Below are 16,698 nucleotides of genomic sequence, written 5' to 3'. Positions count from 1 at the left end.
GCATGTTCAAATGTTATAGAGCAGCACCTACAGTGCCTTGAAAAAGTATTCATACCTCATTTCCACATTTTATCATGTTACAGCCAAAAACATAAAATGTATTTTATTAGGATTTTATGTGATAGACCAACACAAAGTGGCACATAATTGTGAGGTGGAAGGAAAATGATACACACGAAAAATAAAAATGGCATGAGGTCCCACCAAAAATCCATACCAGACCCTTTTTCAAGCATGCGGTCCAGCAGGCCAGGAAATGAGGAAGGAATAAGCACATACCCCTCCCCCTCAATCATGCCAGGAAACATACTCAACTTGGGGAATGCTTTGCCAGAGGGGATCCCCCCTGGCAAAGCACTTCATCTCCATGTTGATTTGGACAAGGGTCTCTTCCCCACAACTCTGGTCCATTGGTTGTGGTGGTGTGGGTGGTGACTTATCAGAGATAAAATTCTGCTCCCCCCATATGTGAATGAGTATAGGGTACATAGAACCCCTACTCATTCACCAAAAAATTACAAATGTAGAATAAAAACCACACAGTTTTTGACAAGTCTGATGTACATCCATCATCGATTCCAATGACCACTGCCTGCTGTCCTGCATGAGAAAAAAAACATGACTGCTCAGCTTAGCTCCCATTGACTGACATTCCACATCCCCCTGCCACTAAAATAAAATAAGGGGCAAGGTCACCCAGTGACGTAATTGACCATACATGGACATGTCCATATATGATCAACGATGTCTTAAAGGGGTGTGGTCACCCAGGTGAGCTCACTGGGTGATCCCCACCCCCTTATGACATCATTGGCCAAATATGGATGTGTACATTGTAAGATCAATGATGTCACTGGTTTGCCGCACCCTTTCATTTATTTCAGTGGCAGGAGGAAATGGCATGTCAGTCAGTGGGAGCCAAGCAAGGAGCGGTAATCTTTTTTTTCTCATGCAGGCAGTGGTCATTGTAATTGACGATGGATAACTTGTTAAAAAATGTGTGGTGTTTTTATTTACATTTGTAGGGATAGGGATTCTATGTACCTCATACTCATTCACATGGGGGAGGGGCAGAATCTTATTTCTGATAAGGTACCTTTACATTTGCAGGTTTTTGGTGAATGGCGGGGGGGAGGGAGCAGCATGTCAGTCATCTGGAACCAAGCAACAGGGCAGTCATGTCGGCCGGCAGTGTTCGTCATAATAGACAATGGATGTACATGGGGGACACCCTTTTTATTTAATTTTTGTTATAAAGGACATGCCAAAAGTTTGGTGTGCTTATTTCTATGGCACATCATTTTTTTGGGAGTATGAGTAGGGGTACTATGTACCCTTTACTCATTCACAAAGGGGACTTGGCATCTTGGGGCCCCCTTGTAAGTCACCCCCCCCCACAAAGAACCATGTTGAGGGCATCTGGCTTGGTATGGATAAGGACAGGAGGTGTAGAGTGCACCCCCCTCTTTTCCTGGCCTGCTGGGCTGCATGCTTGGGTAAGGGTCTGGTATGGATTTTGAGGGGAACTCTCTTGCCTTTTTTGTTTTGCTGTTAGGCCCCCCCAAAATCCATACCAGACCCAAAGAACCTGGTATAGATTAGGGAGGAAACAGACCATTTTTGTGATTTTTATTTTACTGGCTGCTCTTTTGTTTACATTTAACTGACAGCAGGGATGAATCATGGTTGTTAGGACACCAGGGGGCGCTGGTTCTTTAAAGCAGACCTTCACCCAAAACGGGGCATTTCCTCACCCTCCCCCCTGTATTTAGAATGTTTTGTTTTGGGGGGGGCAGGAACTTTTTGACAGGTGCCTGCTCCCACTTCCAGTCAAAATGCCACAGTGATCTGAATGAAAGTTCTCCCCCCCCTTCCCCCACAGGCTCTTGGGAGGCGTCACAGGTCCCAGGAGACTGTGAGACCATTCTAGTGGCGCAGCATGGCTCGTGCATGGGTAGTGGACAGCCGGCTGCGAAGCCGCCAAGAAGTCACAGTCGGCTGCACACAATTAAGATGCTGGCGCCTGGACACAAAGACCGAAAAAGCAAAAAGGTCGGGTGAGGTATTGCTGGATCCTGGAACAGGTAAGTGTGTGTTTTTTAAAAGGCAGCAGCTACAGTATTTGTACATTTTTGTTTACAGGGTGAAAATCCTCTTTAACAACCAGCATCTCTGATTTGAACTGTCACATTTAGCAATGGCATGAATACCACTGCTAATCGTTTCACTTCCAGCTGTAGGCAGAGGTCTGGTATTTATGTTCTGTGAGCACATGGGTTCAGCGTCTTTCCTGGGAGAGGATTGAACCAAGCCAGACTAGAGGCAGGCTTGCCTTGCCTGGCATTGGCTGCCATGTGGCCCCCAGTGGGTCGACCTGAGGGCCTGAAGATATAGAAAGTGCCCCTGGTTCTACAGTAAGCTGAATGAGAGGAGCTGTCTGCCAAAAGCTCTGTCTGATATCCCTGGAGAGTTTCGCTTGGAAGATTGGAAGGAGGCAACCATTCTGTCCTTAGGCCTTGTGAGTACAGACATTGATAAACTTGGGGACTCTGTGTACTTGTGACCTCTCCTGGTGCTTGATAGTCAGTATGGGTCTGGAAAGGAAAGGGAACACGGGCTAGTGTCCCTCAGAGCTTGTCCAAGTGTTACTACTGGAAAGGATTTTATTCAGCTACGTTACCTCTGGGCTGTCGCAGTCGGATGTAACTGGCTTATTCCTGAGGAGCTCAGCCCTGTAAATACTACTACTGCAAAAAGGGACTTTGCTCACTCCTAAACTACTTGCTGCTACAATGTAATGGGAAAATTGCTGTCTGCAAGACATCAAAAGTACTCAACTAAGAGATCAATCAGATGTCCTCATTGTGATTAGTTCTAATTTTGGAGTTTCCTACTGAATGCCCCATCCCTATCCCCAGTTCTACAATAAAACTCTAAAAACAAACATCCCCTAGACTAGTCATTGAAGTCAATGAGCGAAAGTGTGTGTGTTTCTGGCTGTGGAAAATATTGTGCTCCTGCCTGCGAGGTGAAGAAGGGGGAAACCTGGACAAAAATACCAGTGACCCTTATGAGGGTGGTGCTATACTTGCCTACTAGTCTTAAAGTGGTTGTAAACCCTTCCATATACCCAGTGAAGTGACTGGCCTCAGAGATAAAACAAATCCTCTTACATAAGCTGTACCTGTCTATCTGCAGTCTTCTCTTCTCCACATTTTTCTTCAAAGTGATGACTTTAAAAAGCTTGTCTGAGAGTTCAGAAAAAAGGGAGCGAAGAGCTGAAATTACACACTGCAGAGCTTGATGGGGAGAACTCTGAGAGCTCACAGGAACAGAGCTGTTGGAGGTCCCTCCCCTGTCACCATTTTTCTCCTGGTGTCAGGAAAACTTGTCAGAAGTGATTTATGCTAATAGCAGAGGAATAAAGCAGAAGACAGAAATTACACTTAGTGCTCTCAATTGAAACAAGTACACAGTTTTCAGTCCAATGTCCCTGCCACAACAATACTTACATTAGGACTAAGATGTATTAACCGCTTGCTGCCCTGCCACTGTGTATATACGTGTGCAGGGCGGCAGTGGAGCGCAAAACCACGTTTTAAAACGGGTTCCGCGCTCCCGACACTTTCGCCGGCAGTGGGCGCGCGCGCGCGCTCCCGCCAACCCGCGGGTGACACGATTTGATCCAGGAGGGATCAATCATTAGATTTCAGCCAGTGATTTCTGGCTGAAATCACATGATCGGTCCCTGTCCTATCCTGTCCTGTGTTGACAAATACACAGGGCAGGATATGATGTCATTCTTCTCTGCCTGGACACATTCCGTTCCAGACAGAGAAGAAGACATCCAAAAAGTGAGTACACAAGCACTACACTACAGTTAGAACACTCTAGGACACATTTAACCCCCTGATCGCCCCCCCCCCCAGTTAACCCTTCACTGCCCTGTCCCCAGTGTCACTGATCAGTGAACCGATTTTTACTGATCAGTGTCGCTGGCGACTTCCGATAGAGTTAGCGCCCCTCCCAGATAGCGCCAGATTGCCCGCCAGTACACCAGTAATCCCGTTTAACCCCTTGATCGCCCCCCCCATCCAGTTAACCCCTTCACTGCCCTGTCACCAGTGTCACTGATCAGTGAACCAATTTTTACTGATCACTGTATCAGTGTCGCTGGCGACTTCCGATAGAGTTAGCGCCCCTCCCAGATAGCGCCAGTTTGCCCGCCAGTACACCAGTAATCCCGTTTAACCCCTTGATCGCCCCTCCCCCAGTTAACCCCTTTATTGCCCTGTCACCAGTGTCACTGATCAGTGAACCAATTTTTACTGATCACTGTATCAGTGTCGCTGGCGACTTCCGATAGTGTTAGCGCCCCTCCCAGATAGTGCCAGTTTTCCCGCCAGTACACCAGTAATCCCGTTTAACCCCTTGATCGCCCCCCCCCCCCCCAGTTAACCCCTTCACTGCCCTGTCACCAGTGTCACTGATCAGTGAACCAATTTTTATTGATCACTGTATCAGTGTCGCTGGCGACTTTCGATACAGTTAGCGCCCCTCCCAGATAGCGCCAGTTTGCCCGCCAGTACACCAGTAATCCCGTTTAACCCCTTGATCGACCCCCAGTTAACCCCTTCACTGCCCTGTCACCAGTGTCACTGATCAGTGAACCAATTTTTACTGATCACTGCATCAGTGTCGCTGGCGACTTCCGATAGTGTTAGCGCCCCTCCCAGATAGCGCCACATTGCCCGCTAGTACACCAGTAATCCCATTTAACCCCTTAATCTCCCCCCCCAGTTAACCCATTCACTGCCCTGTCCCCAGTGTCACTGATCAGTGAACCGATTTTTACTGATCACTGTATCAGTGTCGCTGGCAACTTCCGATAGTGTTAGCACCCCTCCCAGATAGCGCCAGATTGCCCGCCAGTACACCAGTAATCCCGCTTAACCCCTTGATCGCCCCCCCCCCAGTTAACCCCTTCACTGCCCTGTCACCAGTGTCACTGATCAGGGAACCAATTTTTACCGATCACTGTATCAGTGTCGCTGGCGACTTCCGATAGTGTTAGCGCCCCTCCCAGATAGCGCCAGATTGCCCGCTAGTACACCAGTAATCCCATTTAACCCCTTAATCTCCCCCCCCCAGTTAACGCCTTCACTGCCCTGTCACCAGTGTCACTGATCAGTGAACCGATTTTTACTGATCACTGTATCAGTGTCGCTGGCAACTTCCGATAGTGTTAGCACCCCTCCCAGATAGCGCCAGATTGCCCGCCAGTACACCAGTAATCCCGCTTAACCCCTTGATCGCCCCCCCCCCCAGTTAACCCCTTCACTGCCCTGTCACCAGTGTCACTGATCAGTGAACCAATTTTTACCGATCACTGTATCAGTGTCGCTGGCGACTTCCGATAGTGTTAGCGCCCCTCCCAGATAGCGCCAGATTGCCCGCTAATACACCAATAATCCTGTCTAACCCCTTGATCGCCCCCCCCCTGAGTTGACCCCTTCACTGCCCTGTCACCAGTGTCATTGATCAGTGAACAGATTTTTACTGATCACTGTATCAGTGTCGCTGGCGACTTCCGATAGTGTTAGCGCCCCTCCCAGATAGAGCCAGTTTGCCCGCTAGTGCACCAGAAATCCCATTTAACCCCTTGATCGCCCCCCTCCCCCCCCCCCAGTTAACCCCTTCACTGCCCTGTCACCAGTGTCATTGATTACAGTGAACAGATTTTTACTGATCACTGTATTAGTGTCACTGGTGACTTCCGATAGTGTTAGCGCCCCTCCTAGATAGCGCCAGTTTGCCCGCTAATGCACGGGATTTTTTTTACCAAAAACATGTAGCAGAATACATTTTGGCTTAAATTTATGACTAACTTTGAGTTTGCGATATATTTTTTATAGCTGAAAGTAGAAAATATTGTTTTTTTTCAAAATTTTTGTGGTTTTTTTGTTTATAGCGCAAAAAATAAAAAGCGCACAGGTGATCAAATACCACCAAAAGAAAGCTCTATTTGTGTGAAAAAAAGGACGTAATTTTCATTTGGGTGCAGCATTGCATGACCGCGCAATTATCATTTGAGTTAGTGCAGCGCTGTATAGCAAAAAAAGGCATAAATTACAGTATCTATACCATAGTTTGTAGACGCTATAACTTTCACACATAGCAATCAATATACACTTATTGGGATTTTTTTTACCAAAAACATGGAGCAGAATACATTTTGGCTTAAATTTATGACTAACTTTGAGTTTACGATAGATTTTTTATAGCTGAAAGTAGAAAATATTGTTTTTTTTTTCAAACATTTTGTGGTTTTTTTGTTTATGGCGCAAAAAATAAAAAGCACACAGGTGATCAAATACCACCAAAAGAAAGCTCTATTTGTGTGAAAAAAAGGACGTAAATTTTATTTGGGTACAGCATTGCATGACCGCGCAATTATCATTTGAATTAGTGCAGCGCTGTATAGCAAAAAAGGCATAAATTACAGTATCTATACCATAGTTTGTAGACGCTATAACGTTCACACAAAGCAATCAATATACACTTATTGGGATTTTTTTTACCAAAAACATGTAGTAGAATACATTTTGGCTTAAATTTATGACTAACTTTGAGTTTACGATAGATTTTTTATAGCTGAAAGTAGAAAATATTGTTTTTTTTCAAAATTTTCGTGTTTTTTTTGTTTATAGCGCAAAAAATAAAAAGCACACAGGTGATCAAATACCACCAAAAGAAAGCTCTATTTGTGTGAAAAAAAGGACATAAATTTCGTTTGGGTACAGCATTGCATGACCGCGCAATTATCATTTGAATTAGTGCAGCGCTGTATAGCAAAAAAAGGCATACATTACAGTATCTATACCATAGCGTGTAGACGCTATAACTTTCACAAAAAGCAATCAATATACACTTATTGGGATTTTTTTTACCAAAAACATGGAGCAGAATACATTTTGGCTTAAATTTATGACTAACTTTGAGTTTACGATATATTTTTTATAGCTGAAAGTAGAAAATATTGTTTTTTTTCAAAATTTTCGTGGTTTTTTTGTTTATAGCGCAAAAAATAAAAAGCGCACAGGTGATCAAATACCACCAAAAGAAAGCTCTATTTGTGTGAAAAAAAGGACGTAAATTTTGTTTGGGTACAGCATTGCATCACCGCGCAATTATCATTTGAATTAGTGCAGCGCCAAACAGCAAAAAAAGGCCTGGTCATTAAGGAGGGTAAATCCTCTGGGGCTCAAGTGGTTAAAGCTAAATGGCCTAAAAATATATGTTTGTGGTAGGAAACCCACATAACCACAGGGAACATGTAGATCAGTGATTCTCAACCAGGGTTTTGTGGAACCCTAAGATTCTTCCAGAGGTTGCTAGAGGTTCCTTGGGCAATGAGCAATTTCTGCCTCCCAGATAATTAGCCACCAAAACAAATAATCACTTTAGATCTCTGTAATAGGAAGATTCTTCCATTGGTTAGAAATGTAAGGAGCATTCTTTCCAGTGAACATCTGGCTATTGTACCATGAGCTGTAGATATTGTAGTTACTAGGAGAGGTTCCCGAAGACCAGAAAGTTATTTCAAGGGTTCCTCCATGCTAAGGCTGAGAAAGCTTGATGTAGATAGTCCAAGAGGATAGTGTACATCGTAGTACTCTTACACTGCTTAGGTACTTTGATATTCAAGTGTTTTACTGGCAAGCCATATTACAGGGGTGTGAGCAGAATCAGGACCCAACAGAAGTTCCAACTGCTATTTTCACTGACCAGTTTGTCACTGCCAACAATGCCCCTGCAGCTATTCAAAATTTTGCATGCATTTCTTCTCAGACATTTTTAAAGGAGAAGTATGGCCAAAGCATTGTTGGCCTCACTTCTGTGGATCAAAGGAGTGCACTTAGTTCTGCACTTCAGTGACCCATTTCCATTCACTCACTGTGATAAAATATGTACCGGTTCCTACCCTCCACCCTAAACCTGATCCTCTTGTGCCCTGCAGCAGCTGCAGACAACAGAAGGGAGAGGAGGAGAGCCAACAGTGCTGTGCGGAGGGAGCGGGCACAGAGGAGGATCAGAGAAGCAGGGGAGGTACATGGGGGGTAAAAATTAAAGTGGAGGGGTAGGGGGGCACTGGGTGCAGACATTGTAGATTGGCCTGCAGCACAGCCAGTGGAAGGAAGAGGAGAAGAAGCTGGCTGTACTGCAGGGGGATCTGAGCCAGACTGGAGCAGGGGACTAGTGGATCCCAGGGATTTATCCTGGATCTGTGGGAAACCAGGATTTCAATGAAATCTCAGGACAGTCCCACCCATTCAAGGATGGTTTAGAGGTATGGACACTTTGGGCAGAATGTAATTTTTCTGCAAAAGGCTTGAAAATTAGGGCAAAGCCAGATAACATATGCTCCTTGTATTTAGCAAATATGTTTCATTTTAGCAAATCCTCTAAAATTTAACATCAAGAATGGCACATAAGTGTGACCATTAATGGCACAGATTAGGCTGCTGATTCCCTATCTCCATCCATCATCTTTCTGGTTTCCTAATGTTGTTCTGTTGAAGGAATACACTTGACTGCATGATAGTAATACATAGAATTAATTAATTGGAAGATGTTTCTCAATTAGGAACTTTTATCTTAATGATGTTGCTTCAGCAAGAGGCTACTCTGTTGAATTAAAAGCCTCTCGCCAGTCTAAGAAAAGCAGCAAACACAGATTAAGGACATAATTACCAATGTCGTTTCTATAGAGCCATTAATAAAGATGTGGAGAGTAGGGAAGTGAATTCACAATCTGGCAAGGCCAATTATCACATTTTAGATTAACCCTTGTATCTTTTATTTCAGTTGTTTGGTATCCTCTTTCATGGCCTGTGGTCTTACTGATGTGGGCAGCACAGTGGCTACATGGTTAGCACTTCTGCCTGGCAGTACTCGGGTCGATGGTTTGAATCCCAGCCACAGTACCACCTGCCTGGAGTTTGCATGTTCTCCCTGTGCCTGCGTGGGTTTCCTCCAGGAACTCCGGTTTCCTGCCACACTCCAAAGACATGCTGGCAGGTTAATTGGATCCTGTCTAAATTGGCCCTAATATGTGTATGTATGAATGTAAGTTAGGGACCTTAGATTGTACACCCCTTGAGGGTTAGGGACTGATGTGAATGTACAATATATATATGTGTAAAGCGCTGCATAAATTGAGGGCGCTATATAAGTACCTGAAATAAATAAATAAAATATATAGAGTTTATTCTGCACTAGATAAACACAAAAAAAGAATGCCTGAGTCCATAAACTTTTCAGCACCCTGGAAAATTTCTGGAAAAAATTCTGTCAATTGTACACTACTCAGTTAATGCTAGTTATTTGGTTAACATTATCACAACCATGTTTAGCCCCTCTAGGCCACTGTAATAATGTGACTCCATGACCAAAAACCTACACCGATCATCCATAACATTACAATGAATCACCTAAAATTGAGTAGTCCCCTTTCTGCCACCAAAGTAGCCCCTTCTGCCACCAAAACTGCTCTGACCTGTTGTGGCATGAACTCAACTAGTCCTTTGAATGTATGTTGTGGAATCTGGCACCAAACCATCAGTAGCAGATCATTTAGGTCCTGTAAGTTGTGAGGGGGGTTATAGTGATCAAACTTGTTTTTCCAGTGCATATCACAGATTCTCAACAGATTGAGATCCACAAAATGTGGATGCCACGTCAACACCTCAAACTCATTGATGTGTTCCTCAGACAATTCTTGAACCATTTTTGCAATGTGGCTGTGCACATTTTCCAGCTGAAAGTGGCCACTGCCATCAGGAAATACCGTTTACATGAAGAGGGGTACTGGGTCAGAAGCAATGTTTAAGTAGGTGGTACATGTCAAAGTAACATCCACATGAATGGCAGAACCAAGGTCTCCCAGCAGAACATTGCCCAAAGCATCACCACTGTCTCCCCCAGCTTGCCTTCTTCCCATACTGTAACCTGGTGTCATCTCTTCCCCAGGTAAGATATGCACACGCACCTAGCCATCCACATGATGTAAAAAAAAAAACATGGTTCATCAGATCAGACCACTTTCTCCCATTGTTCTGTGTTCCATGTGCTCATGTGCCCCTTGTAGATTCTTTTTGCTGTGGACACTGGGCAGCATGGGCATCCTGACCGGTCTGAGGCTATGCAGCCCCATACACAATAAAAGGCAGTGTCTATTTTTTTCTGCTTTTAATACATTAACTTCATTGACAACTTGTTTACTTGCTGCCTAATATATCCCACCAACTTCCATATGTCACTGTATGAAGATAATCAATGTTATTCACTTTACCTATCAGTGATAATAATGTTATGACTGATCAGTATATATGGTTGCACATTTTTCAGTATTATGTACCTAATAAGTGGAAAAAAGTGTGCACTGTTTGAAAGAAAAACAAACTAGCCTTGAGATAAGATATATAAAGAAGTAAATAAAGACAGGCAAAAACTTGACCATGCCAATACTGTAGCCACCTATGCCTACAACACATATACTAAGTATAAATGGTTAAAAAAAATTACATAACTTTAAAGCTGAACACCAAATGAATGGCAGACGGAGCAGATGAAGCAAATATATAGAAGCTGTTTTACCTGCCAAAAAATATGCATTTCTGTCCATCCATGCTGTCCTACTGACAGTTATCCAACAGCTAGCTAACAAAACTGTGATCTACTAAGACCCCCAGATCTTTCTCCATTCTGGAATCCCCAATGGCTCTCCTCCTAGCGAACTTGCATTCTTATTTTTGAACCCTAACTGCATTACTTTGCATTTTTCAATATTAAACCTCATTTGACTTATAGCTGCCCACCCCTTTATTTTATTGAGCTCTTCTTGTAAAGTTTCCATATCCTGCTGTGAAGTTATTGCCCTGCTTAGCTTTGTATTGTCAGCAATCACTGAGATTGAGCTATTTATACCAACCTCAATATCGTTTATGAAGAACAGATTTGGTCCCAGGAGCCTTGGGGTCCCAACTTACCACTGCAGACCATTCTGATTACTCGCTATTTATCACCACCCTTTGTACGCGCCCTTGTATACAGTTTTCTATCCAGGTACATACACTATGGTCTACTGTTTATACTTTCCTTTAATATTGGCCTGTTATGGGTGTGTATCCCTCTGACCAGTCTCAGAACCTTCAGATATACAGTTGTGCTCAAAAGTTTGCACACCCTGGCAGAAATCATGACATTTTCACATTTATATTGAAAATATGACTGATCATGCCAAAAAACTGTCTTTTATTTAAAGATAGTGATCGTATGAAGTCATTTATTATCACATAATTGTTTGGCTCCTTTTTAAATCATAATGATAACAGAAATCACCCAAATAGCCCTGATCGAAAGTTTACATACCCTGGAATGTTTAGCCTTGGTACAGATGCACAAGGTGACACACATGGGTTAAAATGGCAATTAAAGGTTAATGTCCCACATCTGTGGCTTTTTAAATTGCAGTTAGTGTCTGTGTATGAATAGTCAATGAGTTTGTTAGCTCTCACATGGATGCACTGAGCAGGCTATATACTGAGCCATGGGGAGCAGAAAAGAACTGTCAAAAGACCTGCATAACAAGGTAATGGAATTCTATTAAGATGGAAAAGGATATAAAAAGATATCCAAAGCCTTGAATATGCCAGTCAGTACTGTTCAATCACTTATTAAAAAGTGGAAAGTTTGGGGATCCCTTGATACCAAGGCAAGGTCAAGTAGACCAAGAAAGATTGCAGCCACAACAGCCAGAAGAATTGGTCAGGATACAAAGAAAAACCCACAGGTATCCTCAGGAGAAATAGAGGCTGCTCTAGAAAAAGATTTGTATTTTTTCAAGGAGCAAAATACAATTCTTAAACAAAACTGAGCTGTGTGGTCAAGTAGCCAGAAACAAGCCTTTACTGTGCCAATGCCACAAAAAATCCCAGTTACAATATGCCGAGCAACACATTGACATGCCTCACCAGGCTTTGATCACTATCCTTAAATAAAAGACAGTTTTTGGCGTGATCAGTCATATTTTCACTATAAATGCCAAAATTTCACGATTTCTGCCAGGGTATGCAAATGTTCTTACAACAGAGGTTTGCATTTCATGTTTGTGTGATCACTCAGAGCCTTTACAGCACAGTCTCTCCTTAGCATTGCGATTTGCATTTTACATCACATATCCCCTTCACCTCACAGCCCCCCTTTCCATCACAGACCTCTCTTCATATCACAGTCCCCTTTTACATTACAGCCTCCCCCCCCTTTACATTACAGTCCCCCCTTTTACATCTTAGTCCCCTCTTCACATCACAGCCTACTCTTTGCATCCCAGCCCCACTTCCCCTCACAGTCCCTTTACATACGTGTCCTTAGCCCTTCTTCCAGTCACAGTCCCCTCCTTTCCATCACAGTCCCCAATCCCTTTACATCACAGACACCCCCCCTTTACATCTGTGTCCACAGCCCCTTCACATCACAGCCCCCATTTTATCACAGTCCCCCTTTTACATCAATGTCTTCAGCTGAGTGGTCCATCAAGTCTGCCCATTTTTTTGTTTGCTTGTATTTTTTGTTTTTTGTGTTACATTTTTGTCTGAGTGTAGATCTATGCTTGTACCAAGCATGTTTAAAGCCATTCATTGTTGACTGGCTCACTACCTCTGGTGGAAGTTTACACCAAACATCAACCACCCTTTCAGTAACATAATACTTTCTATTATTAGTTTTGAACTTTCCTCCATTTAGTTTGAGGTCATGTCCCTGTGTTCTTGATTTTGGTTTCATATTGAAAATACTGCCCTTCTGAACCTTATTTGCCCCCCTTGATGGATTTAAAGGTTTCAGTCATGTCCCCCTTCCCTTCTTTCCTCCAGACTGTACATATAAGTTCCCAAAGTCTCTACGGATATGTTTTTTCCCCCAGACATTTTTACCTGTCTCTGGACTCGTTCTATCTTATCAATATCTTCTCTTAAGTGAGGTCTCCAGAACTGGTCTCACTAAAGATCTATACAGGGGAATCCAGACCTCCTTCCTCCTGCTGGTGATCGCTTTAGTAATGCATCCTAGAATTCTATTCGCTTTCCCCACTGCATGGTCACACTGTTTGCTCATTTTGCAATCATCTGAAATAAGTACCCCCAAATCCTTTTCCTCTGTAGTGCTGGCCATAACTGAGCCCCCAATATTGTACTCTCTCAAGGGATTCTTTTTCCTTTGGTGAGTTATTTTACATTTAGGAACATTAAAACATTTGACTAAAGGAGTGGCTCGATAGTGGAGATTTTACTACATAAAGTTTTTCTATCTTTTTATTGATTAAAGAGTAAGTTCAGACTGGTGGGTTGTTCTGATCATGTACGTGTTGATTTGAAGAATATTGCTTAAATATGAAATTACTAAGTGAGATCTCAGATCATTGGTGGATAGTTCAAGAGTATTCTATACAAACGTACACTATAATTTGTGTACTTATGTGTTTTGACATTATATGCATATACTGATATTTATATTTAGTTTTGGGAGTATAGTGTAGTACTATGAATAACAGGTTTGGGCAGAGGGCACTGCATGTTAACTCAGTTGTAGTTATACTGTTTAATAACGTATAACATTAAAAAACCAAACCCAGACCATTAGAGTTCCCTTTATATTTTTTTCCTTATACTTTAAAAAAAAATAAAATGTTGAACATAAAGATTTTATTTTCACTGTAGCCAGTGTGGAACACTAAACTAGTTTGAATAATGGTAAGTCTGAAATTGCAGCTCTTCTCTGCTTACAGCAACGTCTTAACTAATGGATGAACACAATCTGCCATAAAGTATAGTGATAGACTTGGTTATTAGAAAGCTTATATAAAGATTAAATAAAAATGATTAAAAACATGGCATTAAAACAAATTAAAAACTTGTAGACTTATACAAAAAAAATTAAATTGACCAAAGCTAACATTGCTTCCATTAAATGTGGAGGAAATTGAAAATGAATTCTAAAATCTATGACACAAAGCAATTTCTATTCAATAATTGTTTCACTGACATTATACTAGAAAATCTTTTATTTCTTATGGTCCTATACTGAATGAATATTACTTCCCCAATCATGTCTTTTCTTATGGTAATAGCATTGTACAGGATGCAGCATTTCCTTTGAACTTGCTGTTAATGGGAAACTGTCAGACTGATCATCTGCTATTTTTTTCCACTTGTATAAAAATCACATAATCACTAATATATTTGTGCTAAAGCAGACCTTTCTCTCCAAAATACCTAATGTGCTGGCGAATGGTAATAAGTATGGTGTTTCACAATCATCCACTTTTTTTAATAAATGTTGTTTTCCTACCTATTCTTCTTTAAGACATCTGGGTTCTTCTAGGCAGTGGTGATATAGCCCAGGTTGCAAAGCTGCAAGATCCCACAAGATCTCACAGTTAGACTGAAAGATGTGAGGAATGGGGCCAGGGGCGGACTGACCATTTGGAAACTCGGGCACTGCCCGAGGGCTCGGGGTCAGTAGGGGGCCCCATGAGATGCCCCTAGTACCTTTTTCATAGGCTTTTTTGAGTTTGGGCAAGGACAGAGGGGCCCCATGATCCCCTATTGCCCGGGGGCCCCATGAGTTATTAGTCCACCCCTGAACGGGGCAGTTACTTGGTTATGAAGAATAAATTAACAATTCTCCCATGAGAGTTCATTAATTCATTCATTGCTATGTGTATGCATCTTACTCATATTCAGCTGAGAATTAGTGCACGTGTGAGATTTTGCGCATCATCTCTGTGCCGGCAAAGGGAATCCTGAAGAGATGTCAACCTACGACGACATTTTTTTTTTAATGGTGGCACAGGAGCAGGTGGATGAGGCAATAGAGGAAGTAAGGTACAGCATATTGAAAAAGCAAACAGGCACAAGTAAGTTAAATGTTTGGACTGAGTCTATTTTAAGGGTGTATTCAGAATTTCAAGGGGGGAGGTCAACTTTAAACTCAAGTCTTTATTAGTTTTTCTCTTCTGAAGATCCTTCTAGTAATATTTAGTTCAATTCCTAAAGAAGAACCCTAGCAAAGATTAAATAAATCAGCAAATTTACAGCAAATAATATCAAACTGTGAGCACCAAAGGTATGGTTTATAAAGAAATTCCAGATACAGACACACAGTATTTAATTATCCTAGATTTGCCTTTTTCCTGCTTTTTTCACAGTCATTTTGCATAAAGTTGTGAATGTGGTTAGCACTTCTGCCTGGCAGTACTAGTGTCGTTGGTTCGAATCACAACCACGGTGCCACCTGCCAGGAGTTTGCATGTTCTCCCTGTGCCTGCATGGGTTTCCTCTGGGTCCTCCAGTTTCCTCCCACACTCCAAACCTACATGCTGATACGTTAACAGGATCCTGTCTAAATTGGCCCTAGTATGTGTATGAATGAATGTGAGTTAGGGACCTTATATAGTACGCCCCTTGAGGGTTAGGGACTGATGTGAATGTACAATATATGTATGTAAAGTGCTGCTTAAATTGATGGCGCTATATAAGTACCTGAAATAAATAAATAATAATGCAAAAACCCTAAAAGTAATTGCTAAAAAGAATCATGATAAGGGAGACGAAGAGCATTTCACACAATAAAATAATACCAAATTCGAAAAAATATATAATTAATTAGGTATTTAATTATGTGAGTCATATTTTTATTAATTTGCTGGTGCTCTATTAATATTTAGAAATATATAATAACATTGAATTCTATTAAACCTATACCCACAGTTGATCCAGAGGAAGGCAAAAAACCCAGCAAAGCATGATTCAATTTGCTCCTGCAGGATAAAAAATTCCTTCCTGATCCCCTGAGAGGCAATCGGATATTCCTTGGATCAACTTTACCTACATGCTGGTACGCTACCAGGATCCTGTCTAAAAACCAAGCAAAGCATAATCAAATTTGCCCCTGCAGGGGAAAAATTCCTTCCTAATCCCCCGAGAGGCAATCGGATATTCCCTGGATCAACTTTACCTCGCGGAAATGGAGGAGCTGATCTCAGTGGCGAAAGAACACCCCGAGCGATTCAGGAAGACATGGGCATGTTGGACTCACTTCCTATCTACTGAGTCTTATCATGGCTTAATGAAGGAATGAGCGAGAAGATTTGGTAAACTGGAGAACCTCTAGAACTTTCACCCCAGGAATAATTCCTTTACTGGACTTTAAAGAGATTATAACCTTAATTTAAGACAGCATCTGTTATAATAAGGCCGATACTATGTGATGTGATTGGTTTAGTTATACTTATTTAATTCTAATCCCCAACTCCCCCCCCCCCCTTTTTTTTTTTTTTTTTTTTCTCTCTCCCCCTATTTATATGTCTTCCTTGTCCCACTCCTCCTCACTCTGATATTACTTCCCATACTCCTTTTCCATTTCCACTCGAGTCTCTTTCTTTTCTTTTCTTTCTCGTTTTAGCAACCCTTTTTCTCATATTCTAAATAGCAATATTATTTACAAGGATCAGAACACTTCTAGATGTACAAGTGTGATAATACTTTAGAAAACTAACCCACGATTTTTGGATACGGATATAGCAGACATATGTGCCTTGAGATAATACGTTTGTCTTGCGCCTCATAGTCTTGCTGC

The sequence above is a fragment of the Staurois parvus genome, unplaced genomic scaffold, assembly GCF_062004578.1.
Source record: "Staurois parvus isolate SC_StPar_1 unplaced genomic scaffold, SC_StPar_1.0 ptg000465l, whole genome shotgun sequence".
NCBI lineage: Eukaryota > Metazoa > Chordata > Amphibia > Anura > Ranidae > Staurois > Staurois parvus.
This window is presented reverse-complemented; position numbering follows the sequence as displayed.